Source organism: Schistocerca cancellata, chromosome 11, assembly GCF_023864275.1.
Source record: "Schistocerca cancellata isolate TAMUIC-IGC-003103 chromosome 11, iqSchCanc2.1, whole genome shotgun sequence".
NCBI classification, from domain to species: Eukaryota; Metazoa; Arthropoda; class Insecta; order Orthoptera; family Acrididae; genus Schistocerca; species Schistocerca cancellata.
In genome coordinates this window covers 81,404,803-81,425,148 of record NC_064636.1, presented here as the reverse complement: position 1 = coordinate 81,425,148, position 20,346 = coordinate 81,404,803, and the positions used below count along the sequence as shown (strand labels likewise).

The 20,346-nt window shown below is 41.2% G+C and overlaps 1 protein-coding gene and 1 non-coding gene across 2 annotated transcripts in view; one reads left to right on the top strand and one right to left on the bottom strand.

Annotated features, from left to right (window-relative positions):
* Positions 1-20,346, bottom strand: part of LOC126108232 (serine hydroxymethyltransferase, mitochondrial-like) — a 205,713-nt gene that overhangs the window by 44,955 nt on the left and 140,412 nt on the right. The window lies entirely within an intron of this gene.
* Positions 11,098-11,172, top strand: Trnat-ugu (transfer RNA threonine (anticodon UGU)). Its single transcript has one exon. It is a non-coding gene; the product is annotated as a tRNA-Thr (tRNA).

The window sequence follows — 20,346 nt, the reverse complement described above, 5'->3', positions numbered from 1 at the left end:
GCGGGTGCGTTGTCTCGGTGAAACAGCACACGCGCAGCCCTTCCCGGACGTTTTTGTTGCAGTGCAGGAAGGAATTTGTTCTTCAAAACATTTTAGTAGGATGCACCTGTTACCGTAGTGCCCTTTGGAACGCAATGGGTAAGGATTACGCCCTCGCCGTCCCAGAACATGGACACCATAATTTTTTCAGCACTGGCGGTTACCCGAAAATTTTTTGGTGGCGGTGAATCTGTGTGCTTCCATTGAGCTGACTGATGCTTTGTTTCTGGATTGAAAAATGGCATCCACGTCTCATCCATTGTCACAACCGACAAAAAGAAAGTCCCATTCATGCTGTCGTTGCGCGTCAACATTGCTCGGCAACATGCCACACGGGCAGCAGTGTGGTCGTCCGTCAGCATTCGTGGCACCCACCTGGATGACACTTTTCGCATTTTCAGGTCGTCATGCAGGATTGTGTGCACAGAACCCACTGAAATGCCAACTCTGGAGACGATCCGTTCAACGGTCATTCGGCAATCCCCCAAAATAATCCTCTCCACTTTCTCAATCGTGTCGTCAGACCGGCTTGTGCGAGCCCGAGGTTGTTTCGGTTTGTTGTCACATGATGTTCTGTCTTCATTAAACTATCGCACTCACGAACGCAGTTTCGACACATCCATAACTCCGTCACCACATGTCTCCTTCAACTGTCGACGAATTTCAGTTGGTTTCACACCATGCAAATTCAGAAAACAAATGATTGCATGCTGTTCAAGTAAGGAAAACATCGCCATTTTAAGTATTTAAAACAGTTCTCATTCTCGCCGCTGCAGTAAAATTCCATCTTCCGTACGGTGCTGCCATCTCTGGGATGTATTGACAATGAACGTGGCCTCATTTTAAAACAATGCGCATGTTTCTATCTCTTTCCAGTCCGGAGAAAAAAAATCGGAGGCCTTAGAACTTGAATGCACCTCATAGCATTGAGAGCTGCATCAAATCAGTCTTCGGACTGAAGACCACAGCAACAACAACAACAGCATGGCTATCAGCTATGTTCTTTTTATGTATTCCTAGATTCTTTGTACATTTAGCCCTCACCCAGTTGAACTTGTTTTTCTCACATTAACAATGTAGGGCAAGACAGAATGCTACTTACCTTAAAGAAGACACATCAAGTAACAGACAGGCACAATTAAGAAACTCCCATATAACCCTCGCCCACAGCTGTTGTCAGTAAAACACACACATACGAAGCAAACACACCTCATGCACACATGATGAATGTGTGAATGGTGTGTGTGTCTTTTAATTGTGCCTGTCTGCAATTGATGTATCTTCTTTAAGGTGTGTAACAATCTGTCTTTTCCTATATTGCTGATATTCCTACCTGGAGTTACTGTTGTCTGATTTTTCTCACATTACCTATTTTTCTATTTTTGAAACTTGTCTGATGATGTCAGTAAACCAAATCAGTAACTGTGTACAGACATGTAACCAAGATGGGCACTTATGAACAGATACAATACAGGCACCTCAGAGGCTGATTATTAGAATAATAATTGGTGCAATGTTAACTATAGATGTATGGAAAAGAAAAAAAAATTAGAAAATATACCAAAATGAAGGGAAAATATCAGAAGTAATGACAAAGCAAGGTTAATCTTTTTTCGACATCCCTACTGAATGAATGAGAACAGGCTAACAGAACAAATATTAGCAGTCCGACTAGAGCAGTCAGAGATAGTGTTCATGTGCCTGTGAGGTGTGCCTGCTTGTGTGTGTGTGTGTGTGTGTGTGTGTGTGTTTTCCTTTTTCTACTGAAGAATGCTTTGGCCAAAAGCTCAGTGGGTACAGTCTTTTGGTTGTGCCTGTCTGCAACTCAACATTTCATTTTATGGCGAGTAAAAATCTAGCCTTTTCATAATTATTGATATTCCAATCTGGACTTTCCATTGTTCAAAACAAATATTCCTTTATTCCTGGAAAAAGAAGTTAAAGAAAGCAGAAATAAGAAAATAATTATGAAGGGAACAGCATCAAAGAATCAGAGCAACAAAATGAAACATTTTTAAGAATAAAATACTAATTTTGAAATGGTGTCAAGTGAGAATAAATAAGAAAGTGAGAATAAATAAGAAATCAGGAACAATGTGGGTAGATGGAAGGAAAGGGCAACATGAGGAGAAATAAGAAGCAACAAGGAAAGGAGAGCAACAGAAGCTGTTAGATAATTGTTCATGATCCAGTCATGTTAATGAGATCACCACCTATAATTGACATCAACATACAGTAACCACTCAGATGGCAGATGGCAGCACTGGCAGTGAAGGGTATATAAAGTGTGTCAGAGGGACACTGAGAAGAGTGCAGTCGTTGTCATAATGCGGAAACAGAGTGATTTATCTCAGTACAAAAGTGCACGATCATTGGCTTTTGGGCCAAGAGTGGAAGCATTTCCAAAACAGCTAAATCTGTAAACTGTTTGCGTGCCATCGTGGTTAAACAATACCGTGTGTCACGAACTGGTGCTATCCTAAACCAGCATTGAGACAACCGTGGTGCACCACGGGCCACAGATGATAAGGGTGGATGACGGGTGCAGAGATGTGTGCGGGAAAAGTGACGAGCGAGTGTTGACAAACTTACCGTATTTACTCGAATCTAAGCCGCACTCAAATCTAAGCCACACCTGAAAAATGAGACTGGAAATCAAGAAAAAAAAAAGTCCCGAATCTGAGCCGCACCTGAAATTTGAGACTCGAAGTTCAAGGGGAGAGAAAAGTATTAGGCCGCACCTCCAAATCGAAACAAAGTTGGTCCATTGTAATATGAGACACAATTTAGGTTGAATGAATGACGATACAGCTACAGTACTTTGGTTCGAGTCGTAAGCTTAGCAGTTAAGCTTTACTATGTGTCAGATGCTCCATCCGTATTTATACGGGTATCCTTCCTTTTTCATGTGCTTCGTCTGGTTTGAATTGATTGCTTATTTTTCTTTGATCTGATAAGTTCTGTTCTCTTTGTTACAGGTTTTTATGTCACTCTAAGCTGAAAATGCATTATTGTACTGTGTCGTGCATTGTTTGTCGCATTATGATAATGTGTGTTTATGACCTGTCGTCGCTCGCGGCGTGGCTTGCTTTCGTGCACGCTACTGCCGCTTACAATAAAAACAAGAGAGGAATTGTCTCATTAGCAAAACAGTGACAAGAGACTGCTATTTGTTGTTATTTATACTGCTGCTTTCTATGATAATGATCAACTAGAACCAAATAGTAGACTGCATATTATAGAAGATGTTCTGAATGAGAGTTTAGCTAAAATTTTTCTCCATTTGCAAATCTTTGCAGACGCCTCTTTTGTACATTACATTCTGCACAAAAATTAAAGTCATCTTAGATTTATGTCAATATGGGAAACTCTACGTTCTGAATTTTTTCCTACCTGTGAAAAGAGATGGTTGCTAATAGGAACTTTTATGAATTGTGAATCACATGCAGTATTCTCTTCACTATAAGAATAATATGAATATAAATATTTTGTCATGTATTCTTTCGTGTTTGCATCTGTGTGATTTAAATCCTGTCTGCCTAATAAACTATGAAACTAGAGTGAGACAACAGCAAACGCGGACATATCGTGTCATGTTTATATTCGTATTATTCTTATGCCTAATAGTGATACAGTCAGAAATGAAGCACAGCAATTGACTAGATTTTTAAATCTAAGATTACTCTAATTTCGGTGCAGAATGTAATGCACTAAAAGAGGCGCCTGCAAAGATTTTCAAATGGAGAAAAATTTTCGCTAAACTCTCGTTCAGAACATCTATCATACGCAGTCTATCATTTGGTTCTTGTTGATCATTATCAAAGAAAGCAGCAGTGTAAGTAACAACAAATAGCAGTCTCTTTCCATTGCAAGCCATGCGGCGAGCGGCGACAGGCCGTAAACACTCATTATTAGAAAGCGACGAACAATGCGTGGCACAATACAGTAATGCATTTTCAGCTTAGAGTGACGTAAACACCTATAACAAAGAGAATGGCACTTATCAGATAAAAAAAATAAATAAGCAATCGATTCAAACCAGATGAAGCGCGTGAAAAAGGAAGGGTACCCATATAAATACGGACGGAGCGCCAGATGCATAGCAATGGCTACCTGGTAAAGCTTAACTGCTAAGCTTACGACTCGAACCAAACTACTGTAGCTGTATCGTCACTCATTCGACCTAAATTATGTCTCATATTATAATGGACCAACTTTGTTTCGATTTGGAGGTGCGGCCTAAAACTTTTCTCTCACCTTGAATTTCGAGTCTCAAATTTCAGGTGCGGCTTAGATTCGGGAAAATTTTTTTTCCTTGATTTAAAGTCTCATTTTTCAAGTGCGGCTTAGATTCAAGGAAATACGGTATATGCACACCTACATGCAGTTTGTTTTTCCTCGGTATGATGGCATCTTCCAGCAGGACAATGTAGCGTGTCACACAACTCGCAGGGACTATGCGATTCAAAGAGCACCAGAATGAGTTTACTATACTACCCTTTCCTCCCATATTTAAAGCCAGTTAAGAATCTGTGGGACCACCTCGATCGGGTTGTTTGTGGCACGGATCCTCAACTGAGAAATCCAGCGCATCTGGCCATGACAACGGAGTTGGCACGACTCCAAATGTCCACTGGTGACTGTGCAGTAATCTGTGATGGATTCTTTGTGTAGTGAAGGTGTCAAACCAATCTATATTCAGTGCAGAATCACTGTGCAGTACAGTGATTTGTGCTTGTTATTGCAGCAAGTGTATGAGAGATGTACGAAATTTAAAAGTGGAGGATGCCCCAAAACCAGGGCAGGCTCACCGTGTAGTGACGGAGAAGAACACTGCGTTACTGGAGGAGCTGGTAAAGGAGAACAAACACATAACTCAGAACGAAACAGCCACAAGTCTGAAGATCAGTAATGGTTTAGTGCAGAACATTGTTCACAATGTACTGCACTTCAATGAGGTGTCTGCAAAACAGGTGCCATGTCAGTTGGCTGCCAAACTGAAAGAGCCTCACGACCATGTGAAGAACTTTTGTATTATTTCCATGTCTAAGGTGTACATCAACATCTACATCCATATTCCGAAAGCCACCTGACGGTGTGTGGCGGAGGGTACCTTGAGTACCTCTATCAGTTCTCCCTTCTATTCCAGTGTTGTATTGTTCGTGGAAAGAAAGATTGTTGGTATGCCTCAGGGTGGGCTCTATTCTCTCCAATTTTATATTCACGGTCTCTTCACGAGATATACGTAGGAGGGAGAAATATACTGCTACACTCTTCGGTGAAGGTAAGTTCTCAAAACTTCGACAAAAGCCCGTACTGAGCTACTGAGCGTCTCTCTTGCAGAGTTTTCCACTGGAGTTTATCTATCACCTCAGTAACGCTTTCGTGATTACTAAAAAATAATCCTGTAATGAAGCGCTCTGCTCTTCGTTCGATCTTCTCTATCTCTTCTATCAACCCTATCTGGTACGGATTCCACACTGGTGAGCAGTATTCAAGCAATGGGCAAACAAGTGTACTGTAACCTACTTCCTTTGTTTTCAGACTGCATTTCCTTAAGATTCTTACAATGACTCTCAGTCTGGTATCTGCTTTACCAACAATTAATTTTACATACTCATACCATTTTAAATCACTCCTAATGCTTACTCCCAGATAATTTGTGGAATTAACTGCTTCCAGTTGCTGACCTGCTATATTGTAGCTAAATGATAAAGGATCTTTCTTTCTGTGTATTCACAGCACATTACACTTGTCTACATTGAGATTCAATTGCCATTCCCTGCACCATGCGTCAATTCGCTGCACATCCTCCTGCATTTCAGTACAATTTTCCATTGTTAAAACCTCTTGATATACTGAAGCATTATCCGCAGAAAGCCTCAGTGAACTTTTGATGTTATCCACAAGGTCATTTACATATAGTGTGAATAGCAATGGTTCTACAACACTCCCCTGTGGCACATCTGAAATCACTCTTACTTCGGACGACTTCACTCCATTGAGAATGACATGCTGCCTTCTGTTATCTAGGAACCTTTCAATCCAATCACACAATTGGTCTGATAGTCCATATGCTCTTACTTTGTTCATTAAATGACTGTGGGTGTATGTACAAGCATTTCTGGGAAAAACTGCTACAGACAATGAGACTTGGGTCTACTTTCATCAACCAGAAATGATTAGGTCAAGTAAGGAATGGTGTCACAGCTTATAGCCGCAACTAAAAAATTTCCTCACTCAATCATCTGTTGGAAGTCATGCTTCTTCTCTTCTGGAATGCAACTGGAGTAATTTTGCAGCATTGCATGATTAGGGGAGTGATGGTAATCACTATTTCTTACACAGACACGCTGAAGAATCAACTTCCTCCTGCAATCAGGAGTAAAAGTATTTACAATAATACTGAATCTGTGTAATTTTCAGTTTAATTCTAAAGTTAAGTGCCTCAACCATTCTTGAAATTCTTATACACCAGAAAAAACACCTATGGTTATTCTCCATACTAATACACATGGATAAAAAAGTAAATTTGAAATTAACATAAATTATTTTACATAGATGAGAGGTGTCTGTTTTTCGAACATGTCTGAAAGAACAAACACCAAGCAGAATCTGCAGCTGAGATACGTATTATGTAAATTGAAAGTGGAAGGGGGAGAAAGGAAAGGGAAGGGCCTGTTGATATCATCTGGACTGGGACTTAATGCAGAGTCAGTGGTGATAAGTGAATATGTGTGCTGCACCAGGATTTGAACCCAGAAACTTCTGCTTACTAGGTAGTTGAGTTGACCACTATGCCACCCAGACACAGTATTTATCACAATTGGACAGACTACTTCGCAGTGCCTCACAGATGACCCACGTTCCCACCTAGCACCAACTATCCACAGACCCTGTCTGTGTCTTTCACATGAGAGCGAGTCAAATGAAAACCTTAATTTGTAATAACAAATTGAAATTTTTTGCCTTTATCCTGTAAGTTGGTAAGCGTGCTACAAACAGCGTGCAGAATGGCCTGTAGGTGGCAGCATAGTGCAGATGCACACATACCGTCGCAGCATCAGTATAAAAATGGCCGCCCCACTTGCGACTTGTACCAGGGAAGAACAGTGTTCTGTTATTCCGTTTTTGCATAGTGAAGATGTGGAACCTATTGAAATTCATCGACGAATGAAGGTTCAGTACGGTGATGCACGTTTGTCACAGCAGTAAGTCTACGAATGGAGCAGGGAGTTCGCAAATGGTGTGACTTCAGTGGAAGATGCTCCTCGTCCAGGTCAGGCACAACGAGTTGTGACTCCACAGAACATTGCAGCAGTTGAAGCCGTAGTGAATGAAAACTGCCGACTGACACTGAAGGACACTGCAGCATGTTTACAGATTAGTTGTGGGTCAGCACACCACACTGTGCACGATGTGCTCCAGTTTCACATAGTGCCTGCAAGATTGGTGCCACGGCAGCTGACTCCTGAAATGAGAGAACGACGTGTTGATGCTCGTGAAGAAGTTCTTCGGCACTTAGAATGAGAAGGTGATGGCTTCCTTACAAGAATCGTTACTGGGGACGAAACCTGGGTTCACTTCCACCAACCAGAAACAAAGAGAGCGTGCAAGGAATGGTGCCATTCCTCATCTCCAAAGCCAAAGAAGTTTCGAAAAGAACCATCAGCAGGGAAGGTTACGCTGACTCTCTTTTGGGATGAAAAAGATGTCATTTTGGAGCATTACATGCCTAGAGGGACCACTGTCACCAGTGCAGCATACACAGATCTCCAAGAAAATCATCTGCAGCCTGCAATCAAATCAAAGTGATGTGGATTGCTGTCAGCAGGTGTCCTTTTGCAACATGACAATGCAAGGCCCCACACTGCCCGTACAACAGTTGCAACAATCACAGACCTGCATTTTGAGTGTCTTCCTCATCCACCATACTTACCAGACCTTGCCCCAAGTGATTTCCATATGTTTGGACCACTCAAAGACGCAATGGGAGGAAAGAAGTTCCGTCCTGATGAAGAGGTACGCCACGCGGAGCATGAGTGGTTGCGCGGACTACCAAAAGATTTTTTTTCTAAAGGAATTTTTGCATTTCGTAACCGCTGGAGGACTTGCATTGAGCGTGGGGGAGATTATGTTGAAAAGTGATACAGCTTTGTACTACTTCTGCACAATAAATAATATTTTAAAAAATATTTAAGGTTTTCATTTGACTCACCCTCGTACTTGCTGCTTTGAGATTCTGGCTGGTAGTCAGAAGTATTTGTACATCCACACCAAAGCTTGCAGATTCACTGCCCATCAAGGTGAATCTATTATGTCTGAAAGAATGGACACCACACATTCATACAACTGATTCGCACATGTTCAGTGTGCATGTACAGTTACATTCGACCTCTAGTGGGAATCTCGAAGTGGTGAGTACAGAGGACACGGATGAGGTACACAGATAGGTGCAGCAGGGTGGGAATGTGGGTCAGCCAAGAGACATGCCGTGATAGTTTACACAAAACACTGTGTTCGGTTGGTGCCGTGGTTAACGTAACTGCGTAGTAAGCAGGAGATCCTGGGTTCAAATCCCGGTCTGTCACACGTTTTCACTCATCGCCGCTGTCTCCGAAGAGAGTCCCGATGCAGCTGACAACAACAGGTCCTTCCCTTTTTTCCATTCTTCCCTCTCCCCCTTCAATTTACACAATTAATTATTTTAGTGAAAGTATTTTTAATTGAATGAGAAAAATTGCATAGCAAAGAAGTTGTACTAACACAATAGTAGTGTTATTTCCCTTATTTTGATGTGAAGAGATAAATGTTGTTTGAAACATTAACTTGAGAAACTAATGTAGCTCTGATTTGTGCACATAAAACTATTTCCATTAGCATGCTACAGACATGTCCAAGAACTGAGAACTTTACATGTACAGCCAGCTGAGTGGCAGAAGTGTATACTTTCCCTCCGAGCCGGATTTTACTCATTAAAGTTCTCAGATGTGAATTTCAGTTCTCCAGAACACTATTCTTGGTTTCCAGAATGAGATTTTCACTCTGCAGCAGAGTGTTCGTTGATATGAAACTTCCTGGCACATTAAAACTGTGTGCCGGACCGAAACTCGAACTCGGGACCTTTGCCTTTCGCAGGCAAGTGCTCTACCATCTGAGCTACCCAACCACGACTCACACCCCGTCCTTACAGCTTTACTTCCACCAGTACCTCATCTCCTACTTTCCAAACTTCACATAAGCCCAGGCTGTGGCTAAGCCATCCATGTCTCCACAATATCCTTTCTTTCAGGAGTGCTAGTTCTGCAAAGTTCGCTGGAGAGCTTCTGTGAAGTTTGGAAAGTGGGAAACGAGGTACTGGTGGAAGCAAAGCTGTGAGGACAGGGCGTGAGTCGTGCTTGGGTAGCTCAGATGGTAGAGCACTTGCCCGCGAAAGGCAAAGGTCCCGAGTTCGAGTCTCGGTCCGGCGCACAGTTTTAATCTGCCAGGAAGTTTCATATCAGCATACCCTCCACTGCAGAGTGAAAATCTCATTCTGGAAACATCCCTCAGGCTGTGGCTAAGCCATGTCTGAAATATCCTTTCTTCCAGGAGTGCTAGTCCTGCAAGGTTTGCAGGAGAGCTTCTGTGAAGTGTGGAAGGTAGGAGACGAGATACTAGCAGAAGTAAGGCTGTGAGGACCGGGTATGAGTCGTGCTTGGGTAGCTCAGATGGTAGAGCACTTGCCCACAAAAGGCAAAGGTCCCGAGTTTGAGTCTCGGTCCGGCACATAGTTTTTATCTGCCAGAAAGTTTCACTGTTGTTGATTTCTTTAAGTTTTCTGTTCAGTCTACCACAAACATAATGTGTAACATAATTCACATCTTCAGTTGACATGTTGCCTGATTTGACATGAAAAAACGAGCTCCCACGAGTCTCAGCTGTAATTTCCCCCAACAGACAATAAAATTTTACACAGCCACTTTGCTCCTTATTACTGGCCATATTATTAATCACTGAAGAGTTGAAACAGGAATGCAAACAACAGAGCACCACAAACAAACCACTTAACTCCGACTGATGCCAGCTGACTGAGTGATGTGGGACACTCCAAACAAACACCACCTAGCAGCACAATGTGTAACTGCAAAGCGAGTGCAAGTAGCAGTCCGATTCTGGTTATTTTTGGGTCCCCTCTTGTATGTGTACAGAGTATACATCAGAGGCCTTGTGCTGTACCTGAAATTCACAACTAAGTAAACAGTATGCAGGGTGTGTAATAGAGGTTTTTGGCCACTATTCGCCCCTTTAAACCTGGATCATGAAGACAGCATTGCACTGTTGAGACAGAGATTGGAGGTGCTTGTACAGGGGGGTCCATTGATAGCAGCCAAATATCTCATGAAATAAGCGTCAAACAAAAAAACTACAAACAATGAAACTTGTCTAGCTTGAAGGGGGAAACCAAATGGTGCTATGGTTGGCCCGCTAGATGGCGCTGCCATAGGTCAAACAGATATCAACTGTGTTTTTTTTTTTTTTTAAAGTAGGAACCCCTATTTTTTATGACATATTCATTTAGTACATAAACAAATATGAATGCTATATATGACGGTGGTATCTGTTCCCGAAAGAACAGTTACCTAGGATAACCATGCAGCTTTGCTAGAAATGAAATGATAATTAAATGGACACCCTAGCTGCAAACAGGCGATGATGTACTTCATTGGGGACATGTTGAAAATGTGTGCCTCGACCGGGTCTCAAACCCGGGATCTCCTGCTTACTTGGCAGACGCTCTATCCATCTGAGCCACTGCGGGCACAGAGGATAGTGCGTCTGCAGGACTTATCCCTTGCACGCTCCCCATGAGATCCACATTCCCAACATGTCCACACCACTACATTTGTAGTGCACCTAATAGATGTTTGCCCATCATATAATCTGCCATGAGTAATGAGTATGATGGGTAAACATCTATTAGGCACACTACGAATGTAGTGGTATGAACATGTTGGGAATGTGGATCTCACGGGGAGCGTGCAAGGGATAAGCCCCTGCAGACGCACTATCCTCTGTGCCCGCGGTGGCTCAGATGGATAGAGCGTCTGCCATGTAAGTAGGAGATCCCGGGTTCGAGTCCCGGTCGGGGTACACATTTTCAACATATCCCCAATGAAGTACATCAACGCCTGTTTGCAGCTAGGGTGTCCGTTTAATTATCATTTCAAATACGAATGTTTCAGTTGGACCACTTTTTTCGCTTTATGATAGATGGTGCTGTAATAGTCACAAACATATGGCTCACAATTTCGATGAACAGTTGGTAACAGGTAGGTTTTTTAAATTACAATACAGAACGTAGGTACATTTGAACATTTTATTTTGGTTGTTCCAATGTGACACAAGTACCTTTGTGAACTTATCATTTCTGAGAACACATGCTGTTACAGTGTGATTATCTGTAAATACCACATTAATGCAATAAATGCTCAAAATTATGTCGGTCAACCTCAATGCATTTGGCTATACGTGTAACGACATTCCTCTCAACAGCGAGTAGGTAACCTTCCGTAATGTTCGCACATGCATTGACAATGCACTGACGCATGTTGTCAGGCATTGCCAGTGGATCATGATAGCAAATAGCCATCAACTTTCCCCACAGAAAGAAATCTGGGGACATGAGATCTGGTGAACATGCGGGCCACGGTATGGTGCTTCGACAGCCAATCCAGCTTTCACTAAATATGCTATTCAATACTGCTTCAACCGCATGTGAGCTATGTGCCGGACATCCACCACGTTGGAAGTACATCGCCATTCTGTCATGCAGTGAAACATCTTGTAGTAATGTCAGTAGCATATTACATAGGAAATCAGCATACACTGCACCATTTAGATTGCCATCGATAAAATGGGGGCCAATTATCCTTCCTCCCATAATGCCGCACCATACATTAACCTGCCAAGGTCGCTGATGTTCCACTTGTCACAGCCATCGTGGATTTTCCGTTGTCCAATAGTGTATATTATGCCGGTTTACATTACCACAGTTGGTGAAAGATGCTTCGTTGCTAAATAGAACGCGTGCAAAAAATCTGTCATTGTCTCGTAATTTACCTTGTGGCCAGTGGCAGAACTGTACATGATGTTCAAAGTCATCGCCATGCAATTCCTGTTGCATAGAAAATGGTACGGGTGCAACCGATGTTGATGTAGCATTCTCAACAACGAGGTTTTTGAGATTCCCGATTCTCGCGCAGTTTGTCTGCTACTTAATTGCAGATTAGCTGCGACAGCAGCTAAAACACCTACCTGGTCATCATCATTTGTTGCAGGTCGTGGTTGACATTTCACATGTGGCTGAACACTTCCTGTTTCCTTAAATAACGTAACTACCCGGCGAACAGTCCGAACACTTGGATGCTGTCGTCCAGGATACCGAGCAGCATACATAGCACACGCCCGTTGGGCATTTTGATCACAATAGCCATACATCAACACGATATCAACCTTTTCCGCAATTGGTAAATGGTCCATTTCAACATGGGTAATGTACCACGAAGCAAATAGTGTCCGCACTGGTGGAATGTTATGTAATACCATGTACTTATACGTTTGTGACTATTACAGCGCCATCTGTCACAAAGCGAAAGAAGTGGCCCAACTAAAACATTCATATTTCTGTAAGTACTACACGAATATGTAATAAAAAATGGGGTGGGGGGGGGGGGTTCCTATTTTTATAAAAAACACAGTTGATATCCATTTGACCTACGGCAGCACCATCTAGTGGGTCAACCATAGCGCCATCTGGTTTCCCCTTCAAGCTAGATGAGTTTTGTTCTTTGTAGTTTGTTCATTTGATGCTTATATCATGAGACATTTGGCCCGGTCACTATCAACGGACACCTCCGGTACAAGCAGCTCTAATCTGTGTCTCAACAGTGCAACGCTGTCTTCATGATCTAGGTTTAAAGGGACGAATAGTGGCCGAAAACCTTTATTACACAAACAAAATAAGGTGAAAAGATTGCAATGGGCACAGCAACATAAAAACTGGAGTGTGCAGCAGTAGTTCACGATGTTATTCATGGATGAACCTACGTTTGAAGTATTTGGAAACCATCACCCAATGTCTGTCTGTTGACTTCATGCAGACTGTATGAAGAGTCAGTTTCTGACAAAAATGGTGAAGCATGGTGGAGGATTGGTCATGGTGTGGTGATGTTTTGACAGTAATATAGTTGGTGATCTACTGAGAATTAATGGAACATTAAAGAAGGAAGGGTATCACAAGTCTGGTGTAACAACAGCTCATCCAGAAGTATGTGTTCCACCTACTCCCCGATGTTGGAAAAAAGATGAGCTTAGCAGCAGATGGGAGCATCCCACTGTTCAAGGTAGTTACAATTCATAGATGAAAACCATGAAATGGGATGCATATAGAATGTCTACTAGGCGCAACAGCATCTGAGCAGACCTACTTGCAGTGTGGACATCTAACTGTGCCATGCTGTCACTAGTTGGAAGTGTTTCGGAGGCCTCAGAGAAGAGGAGATATAAATAATTCTAAAAACAAAAGAGGACTGATAAACAATTTGTTCATTGATTACTAAGTTGAGAGCTTTGGTCACTAGACATATTTATATATGTATTGCTGTAATGACTTGGAAATTCGAAATCTGTTACAGTATACTGCAAGGTTGTTGAGGATAATTTAAAATACAACAGTTTAGTGAGAGAATTGTTGTTGTGGTCTTCAGTCCAGAGACCAGTTTGATGCAGCTCTCCACACTACTCTACCCCATGCAAGCTGCTTCATATCCCAGTACCTACTGCAGCCTACATCCTTCTGAATCTGCTTAGTGTATTCGTCTCTTTGTCTCCCTCATGATTTTTACCCTCCAATACTAAATTGGTGATCCCTTGATGCCTCAGAACATGTCCTACCAACCAATCCCTTCTTCTAGTCAAGTTGTGCCACAAATTTCTCTTCTCCCCAATTCTATTCAATACCTCCTCATTAGTTATGTGATCTACCCATCTAATCTTCAGCATTCTTCTGCAGCACCACGTTTTGAAAGCTTCTATTCTCTTATTGTCCAAACTATTTACCATCCATGTTTCACTTCCATACATGGCTACACTCCATACAAATACTTTCAGAAACTACTTTCTGACACTTAAATCTATACTCGATGTTAACAAATTTCTATTCTTCGGAAATGCTTTCCTTGCCATTGCCAGTCTACATTTTATATCCTCTCTACTTCGACCATCATCAGTTACTTTGCTCCCCAAATAGCAAAACTCCTTTACTACTTTAAGTGTCTCATTTCCTAATCTAATTCCCTCAGCATCACCCGACTTAATTCGACTACATTCCATTATCCTCGTTTTGCTTTTCTTGATGTTCATCTTATACCCTCCTTTCAAGACACTGTCCATTCTGTTCAGCTGCTCTTCCAGGTTCTTTGCCATCTCTGACAGAATTACAATGTCATCGGCAAACATCAGAGTTTTTATTTATTCTACATGGATTTTAATTCCTACTCTGAATCTTTCTTTTGTTTCCTTTATTGCTTGCTCAATATACATATTGAATAACATTGGGGATAGGCTACGACCCTGCCTCACTCCCTTCCCAGCCAAGTGAGAGAATATTAAGCTATAATATCTTAGCTGCTGGAAGTATTTAGAACTCTCTTGTAGTCTTCACACAAACTGTTTTGGAGAAGAGAGGTATATGGTAACCTGTGCCCTCAGTTAGCGAGTCCACAACATCAAGAAATTGTCAGAAGGCGACTGTAATTGAGAAGAATTCCAGGTAAAACTCGTGCAAGCTATAAAAAGGTGACAGAACCTTAACACCATTATCAGCAGTGTTTCTTCTTGTGATGTTTAATATTAATGCTGACAATTGTGTTAAGATTCTGTCTCGAACAACATTACAATATACTGTAACACATCTTGAATTTCCAAGTCATTACATCAATACGTATCTAAATATATCTTTCGTGTCTAGTGATCAAAATTCAGCTTAGTAATAAATTAACATATGTTTTTTCAGTCCTCTTTTGTTTTACAATTATTGATGGCTCTTCTTCTCTGAGACCTTCAAAACACTTCCAAATGGTGACAGCATGGCACAATTAGACATCCACACAGCAAGTAGGCCTGCTAAGACGATATCATGCATTATAGACATTATGCATGCATCCCATTTCATGGATTTTATTGACAAACTACAATAACCTTGAACAATCATATGGTGCCACCTACCACTAAGCTACTTATGCTTTGAAATGGTCATCTTTTTTCTAACATTGAGGACTAGGTGGAACATGTACCTCTAAAAGAGCTACAGGCTACACCTCACAATGCAGTTCCATTTGGCAAGAGAGTTACTGGTCATTGGTTTGTTCTGCAGCAGGGCAATGATCTCAATCATGCCTCTAAATTGTGCAAAGGGTATATCTACAGAAAAGAGAATTGTAAGGGATTGCAGAGTATGATTTGGCCAGCCCTGTCACCTGACTTAAATCACATTGAACTCTTATGGGATGAACTTGACAGCGAAGTCAGAAAACAGCAGTCATCTAATGTTGAAAATCTAGGGAATAATTTACTGACATTTTGACTGCAATATCTGCAAAAACACTACACAACCTTACCTCCAGAATGCCAACAGTTTGTGCAGCTGTTCTAAGGGCAAAGGGTGGATACTCTGATGAGGCTATAATCTAAACTGTAGCATATTGTAATTAATGAAAGGAAGAGAAAATATGTATTTTGTTGGTCTATTTAGTTTATACTTTGTTTGAAAATATATAGTTTTATCAGGGGTATTCAAAAACTTTTGACTGGTAGTGTAGTGTCCTGTAGCACCAAGTATGATCTGGAAATGAGATTGCTAAGCTGGAGAAAAGCTTTTAAAGACTGAAGGATGAAAATCAGTAGGAAGAAAACAGAGTACATGTGCCTAGGAGGACAAAGGAACAAAACAATCCAGTTGGATGGATGAAACTTGAAGAAAGTCAATTGCTTTAACTATTTAGGATCAAAACTGTCTAGTGATGGTAATTCAAATACATCGACAGTCTGTAGAGTGCAGGTAGGTCAGATAAACTGGAAAAGATCATCAGGTGGATTGTGTGAAAGAAAAATAAGTCTGAAGACAAGACAAATGGAATATAATTCAGCAGCGAGATCTCCAATGCTGTATGGAGCAGAGACATGGGCACTAACTGAGGCACACTGTAAGAAAATGTGGTTTAAATGAGAATGTTAAGAAGATATGCAGTGTCATCAGAACAGATAGGATCAGACATGAAACAATGAGAGGAGGCATTAAAATGACAGAGTTTTTGTAGAAGTTTCGAGAGAGAAGACTGCAATGGTATGGAAACATCACAAGAAGGTACGACACCTACACCAACCATCAAAAAAGTTCTGAGACTTATTGTCATTCCAGGTGTATAAGCAATATCACCCCCCCCCCCTCCCCCAAGAACCCAGGACTTTGCCTTTGGTGGGGAGACTTGCGTGCCTCAGCAATACAGATGGCCATACCGTAGGTACAACCACAACGGAGGGGTATCTGTTGAGAGGCCAGACAAACATGTGGTTCCTGAAGAGGGGCAGCAGCCTTTTCAGTAGTTGCAGGGGCAACAGTCTGGATGATTGACTGATCTGGCCTTATAATACTAACCAAAATGGCCTTGCTGTTCTGGTACTGCGAATGGCTGGAAGCAAGGGGAAACTACTGCTGTAATTTTTCCCGAGGGCATGCAGCTTTACTGTATGATTAAATGATGATGGCATCCTCTTGGGTAAAATGTTCCAGAGGTAACATAGTCCCTCAATTGGATTTCCAGGCAGGGACTACTCAAGAGGACGTCGTTATCAGGAGAAAGAAAACTGGCGTTCTACAGCTCGGAGTGTGGAATGTCAGATCCCTTAATCGGGCAGATAGGTTAGAAAATTTAAAAATGGAAATGGATAGGTTAATGTGAGATATAGTGGGAATTAGTGAAGTTCGGTGTCAGGAGGAACAAAGATTTTGGTCAGGTGAATACAGGGCTACAAATACAAAATCAAATAGGGGTAATGCAGGAGTAGGTTTAATAATGAATAAAAAAATAGAAGTGCGGGTAATCTACTACAAACAGCATAGTGAACGCATTATTTTGGCCAAGACAGACATGAAGCCCACGCCTACTATGGTAGTACAAGTTTATATGCCAACTAGCTTTGCAGCTGATGAAAAAATTGATGAAATGTATGATGAGATAAAAGAAATTATTCAGGTAGTGAAGGGAGACGAAAATTTAATAGTCAAGGGTGTCTGGAATTCGATAGTAGGAAAAGGGAGAGAAGGAAACATAGTAGGTGAATATGGATTGAGGGTAAGAAATGAAAGAGGAAGCCATCTGGTAAAATGTTGTGCAGAGCATAAATTAATCATTTCTAACACTTGGTTCAAGAATCATGAAAGAAGGTTGTATATGTGGAAGACGACTGAATATACTAGAAGGTATCAGATAGATTATATAATAGTTAAGACAGATTTATTAACCAGGTTTTAAATTGTAAGACATTTCCAGGGGCAGATATGGACTCTGACCACAATCTATTGGTTATGAACTGTAGATTAAAACTGAAGAAACTGCAAAAAGGTGGGAATTTAAGGAGATGAGACCTGGATAAACTGACTAAACCAGAGGTTGTACAGAGTATCAGGGAGAGCATAAGGGAACAATTGACAGGAATGGGGGAAAGAAATACAGTAGAAGAAGAATGGGTGGCTTTGAGGGATGAAGGAGTGAAGGCAGCAGAGGATCAAGTAGGTAAAAAGACGAGGGCTAGTAGAAATCCTTGGGTAACAGAAGAAATATTGAATTTAATTGATGAAAGGAGAAAATATAAAAATGCAGTAAATGAAGCAGGCAAAAAGTAATACAAACGTTTCAAAAATGATATCGACAGGAAGTGCAAAACTGCTAAGCGGGGATGGCTAGAGGACAAATGTAAGGATGTAGAGGCTTATCTCACTAGGGGTAAGATAGATACTGCCTACAGGAAAATTAAAGAGACCTTTGGAGAAACGAGAACCACTTGCATGAATATCAAGTGCTTTGATGGAAACCCAGTTGTAAGCTAAGAAGGGATTGCAGAAAGGTGGAAGGAGTATATAGGGGGTCTATACAAGGGCAATGTACTTGAGGACAATATTATGGAAATGGAAGAGGATGTAGATGAAGATGAAATGGGAGATACGATACTGCGTGAAGAGATTGACAGAGCACTGAAAGACCTGAGTTGAAACAAGGCCCCGAGAGTAGACAACATTCCATTAGAACTACTGATGGCCTTGGGAGAGCCAGTCCTGACAAAACTCTACCATCTGCTGAGCAAGATGTATGAGACAGGCGAAATACCCTCAGACTTCAAGAAGAATATAATAATTCCAATCCCAAAGAAAGCAGGTGTTGACAGATGTGAAAATTACCGAACTATCAGTTTCATAAGTCACAGCTGCAAAATACTAACGCGAATTCTTTACAGACAAACAGACAAATGGAAAAACTGGTAGAAGTCAACCTCGAGGAGATCAGTTTGGATTCCGTAGAAATGTTGGAACACGTGAGGCAATACTGACCTTACGCCTTATCTTACAAGAAAGATTAAGGAAAGGCAAACCTATGTTTCTAGCATTTGTAGACTTAGAGAAAGCTTTTGACAATGTTGATTGGAATACTCTCTTTCAAATTCTAAAGGTGGCAGGGGTATAATACAGGGAGTGAAAGGCTATTTACAATTTGTACAGAAAGCAGATGGCAGTTATAAGAGTCGAGGGGCACGAAAGGGAAGCAGTGGTTGGGAAGGGAGTGAGACAGGGTTGTAGCCTCTCCCCAATGTTATTCAATCTGTACATTGAGCAAGCAGTAAAGGAAACAAAAGAAAAATTCAGAGTAAGTATTACAATCCATGGAGAAGTAGTAAAAACTTTTGACGTTCACCGATGACATTGTAATTCTGTCAGAGACAGCAAAGGACTTGGAAGAGCAGTTGAACGGAATGGACAGTGTTTTGAAAGGAGGGTACAAGAATTAACATCAACAAAAGCAAAACGAGGATAATGGAATGTAGTCGAATTAAGTCGGGTGATGCTGAGGGAATTAGATTAGGAAATGAAACACTTAAAGTAGTAAAGGAGTTTTGCTATTTGGGGAGCAAAATAACTGATGATGGTCGAAGTAGAGAGGATATAAAATGTAGACTGGCAATGGCAAGGAAAGCGTTTCTGAAGAAGAGAAATTTGTTAACATCGAGTATACATTTAAGTGTCAGGAGGTCATTTCTGAAAGTATTTGTATGGAGTGCAAGCATGTATGGAAGTGAAACGTGGACGAGAAATAGTTTAGACAAGAAGAGAGTAGAAGCTTTCTAATTGTGGTGCTACAGAAGAATTCTGAATATTAGATGGGTAGATCACATAACTAATGAGGAGGTATTGTATAGAATTGGGGAGAAGAGGAGCTTGTGGCACAACTCGACTAGAAGAAGGGATCGGTTGGTAGGATATCTTCTGAGACATCGAGGGATCGCCAATTTAGTATTGGACGTAGAGGGAGACCAACAGATGAATACACTAAGAAGATTCAGAAGGATGTAGGCTGCAGTAGGTACTGGGAGATGAAGAAGCTTGCACAGGATAGAGTAGCATGGAGAGCTGCATCAAGCCAGTCTCTAGACTGAAGACCACAACAACAACAAGCAATATCAGCACAGTAACTACTGTGGCAGCTTGAACTAAAAACTGTAAACAAAAAAGTTTGTGTTGGTCCAGTCAGTTGTGGGCAGGCAACATTAAGTAGTGGATGTATGACTGTTGTGTGTAAAAACTATTGTGTCAGAAAGTACAATGGAGCAATGAATTGCTCAAGACATTCTTCAGAATGTTTTGAAGAAAAGGAAAGTTGTGCAAAGTTTGTTCCACACACCCTGAGTCCTGAACAAAAACAATGAGTGGACATCTGCTACAATTTGACTGAAATGCAAAAAAGAAAATAATTCAGGGTTATGAAAATGGATGCTGTCAATACAAACCTACCACAGAATTAAAGTGCTGAAATTCACATGAACAGTCAACACTGATATGTATGAATATATGACCATTAGGGTATGTGTGACATGGAGTGTTCACCTCAAATGTCAGGTTGCCACATTTACAGGCTTATATAAATTCTGTAACAATTTTATTTCATTTTTATGGTCTTTTTAGAGCTCAATTTATTATACAGATTCAAATTCTGTCAT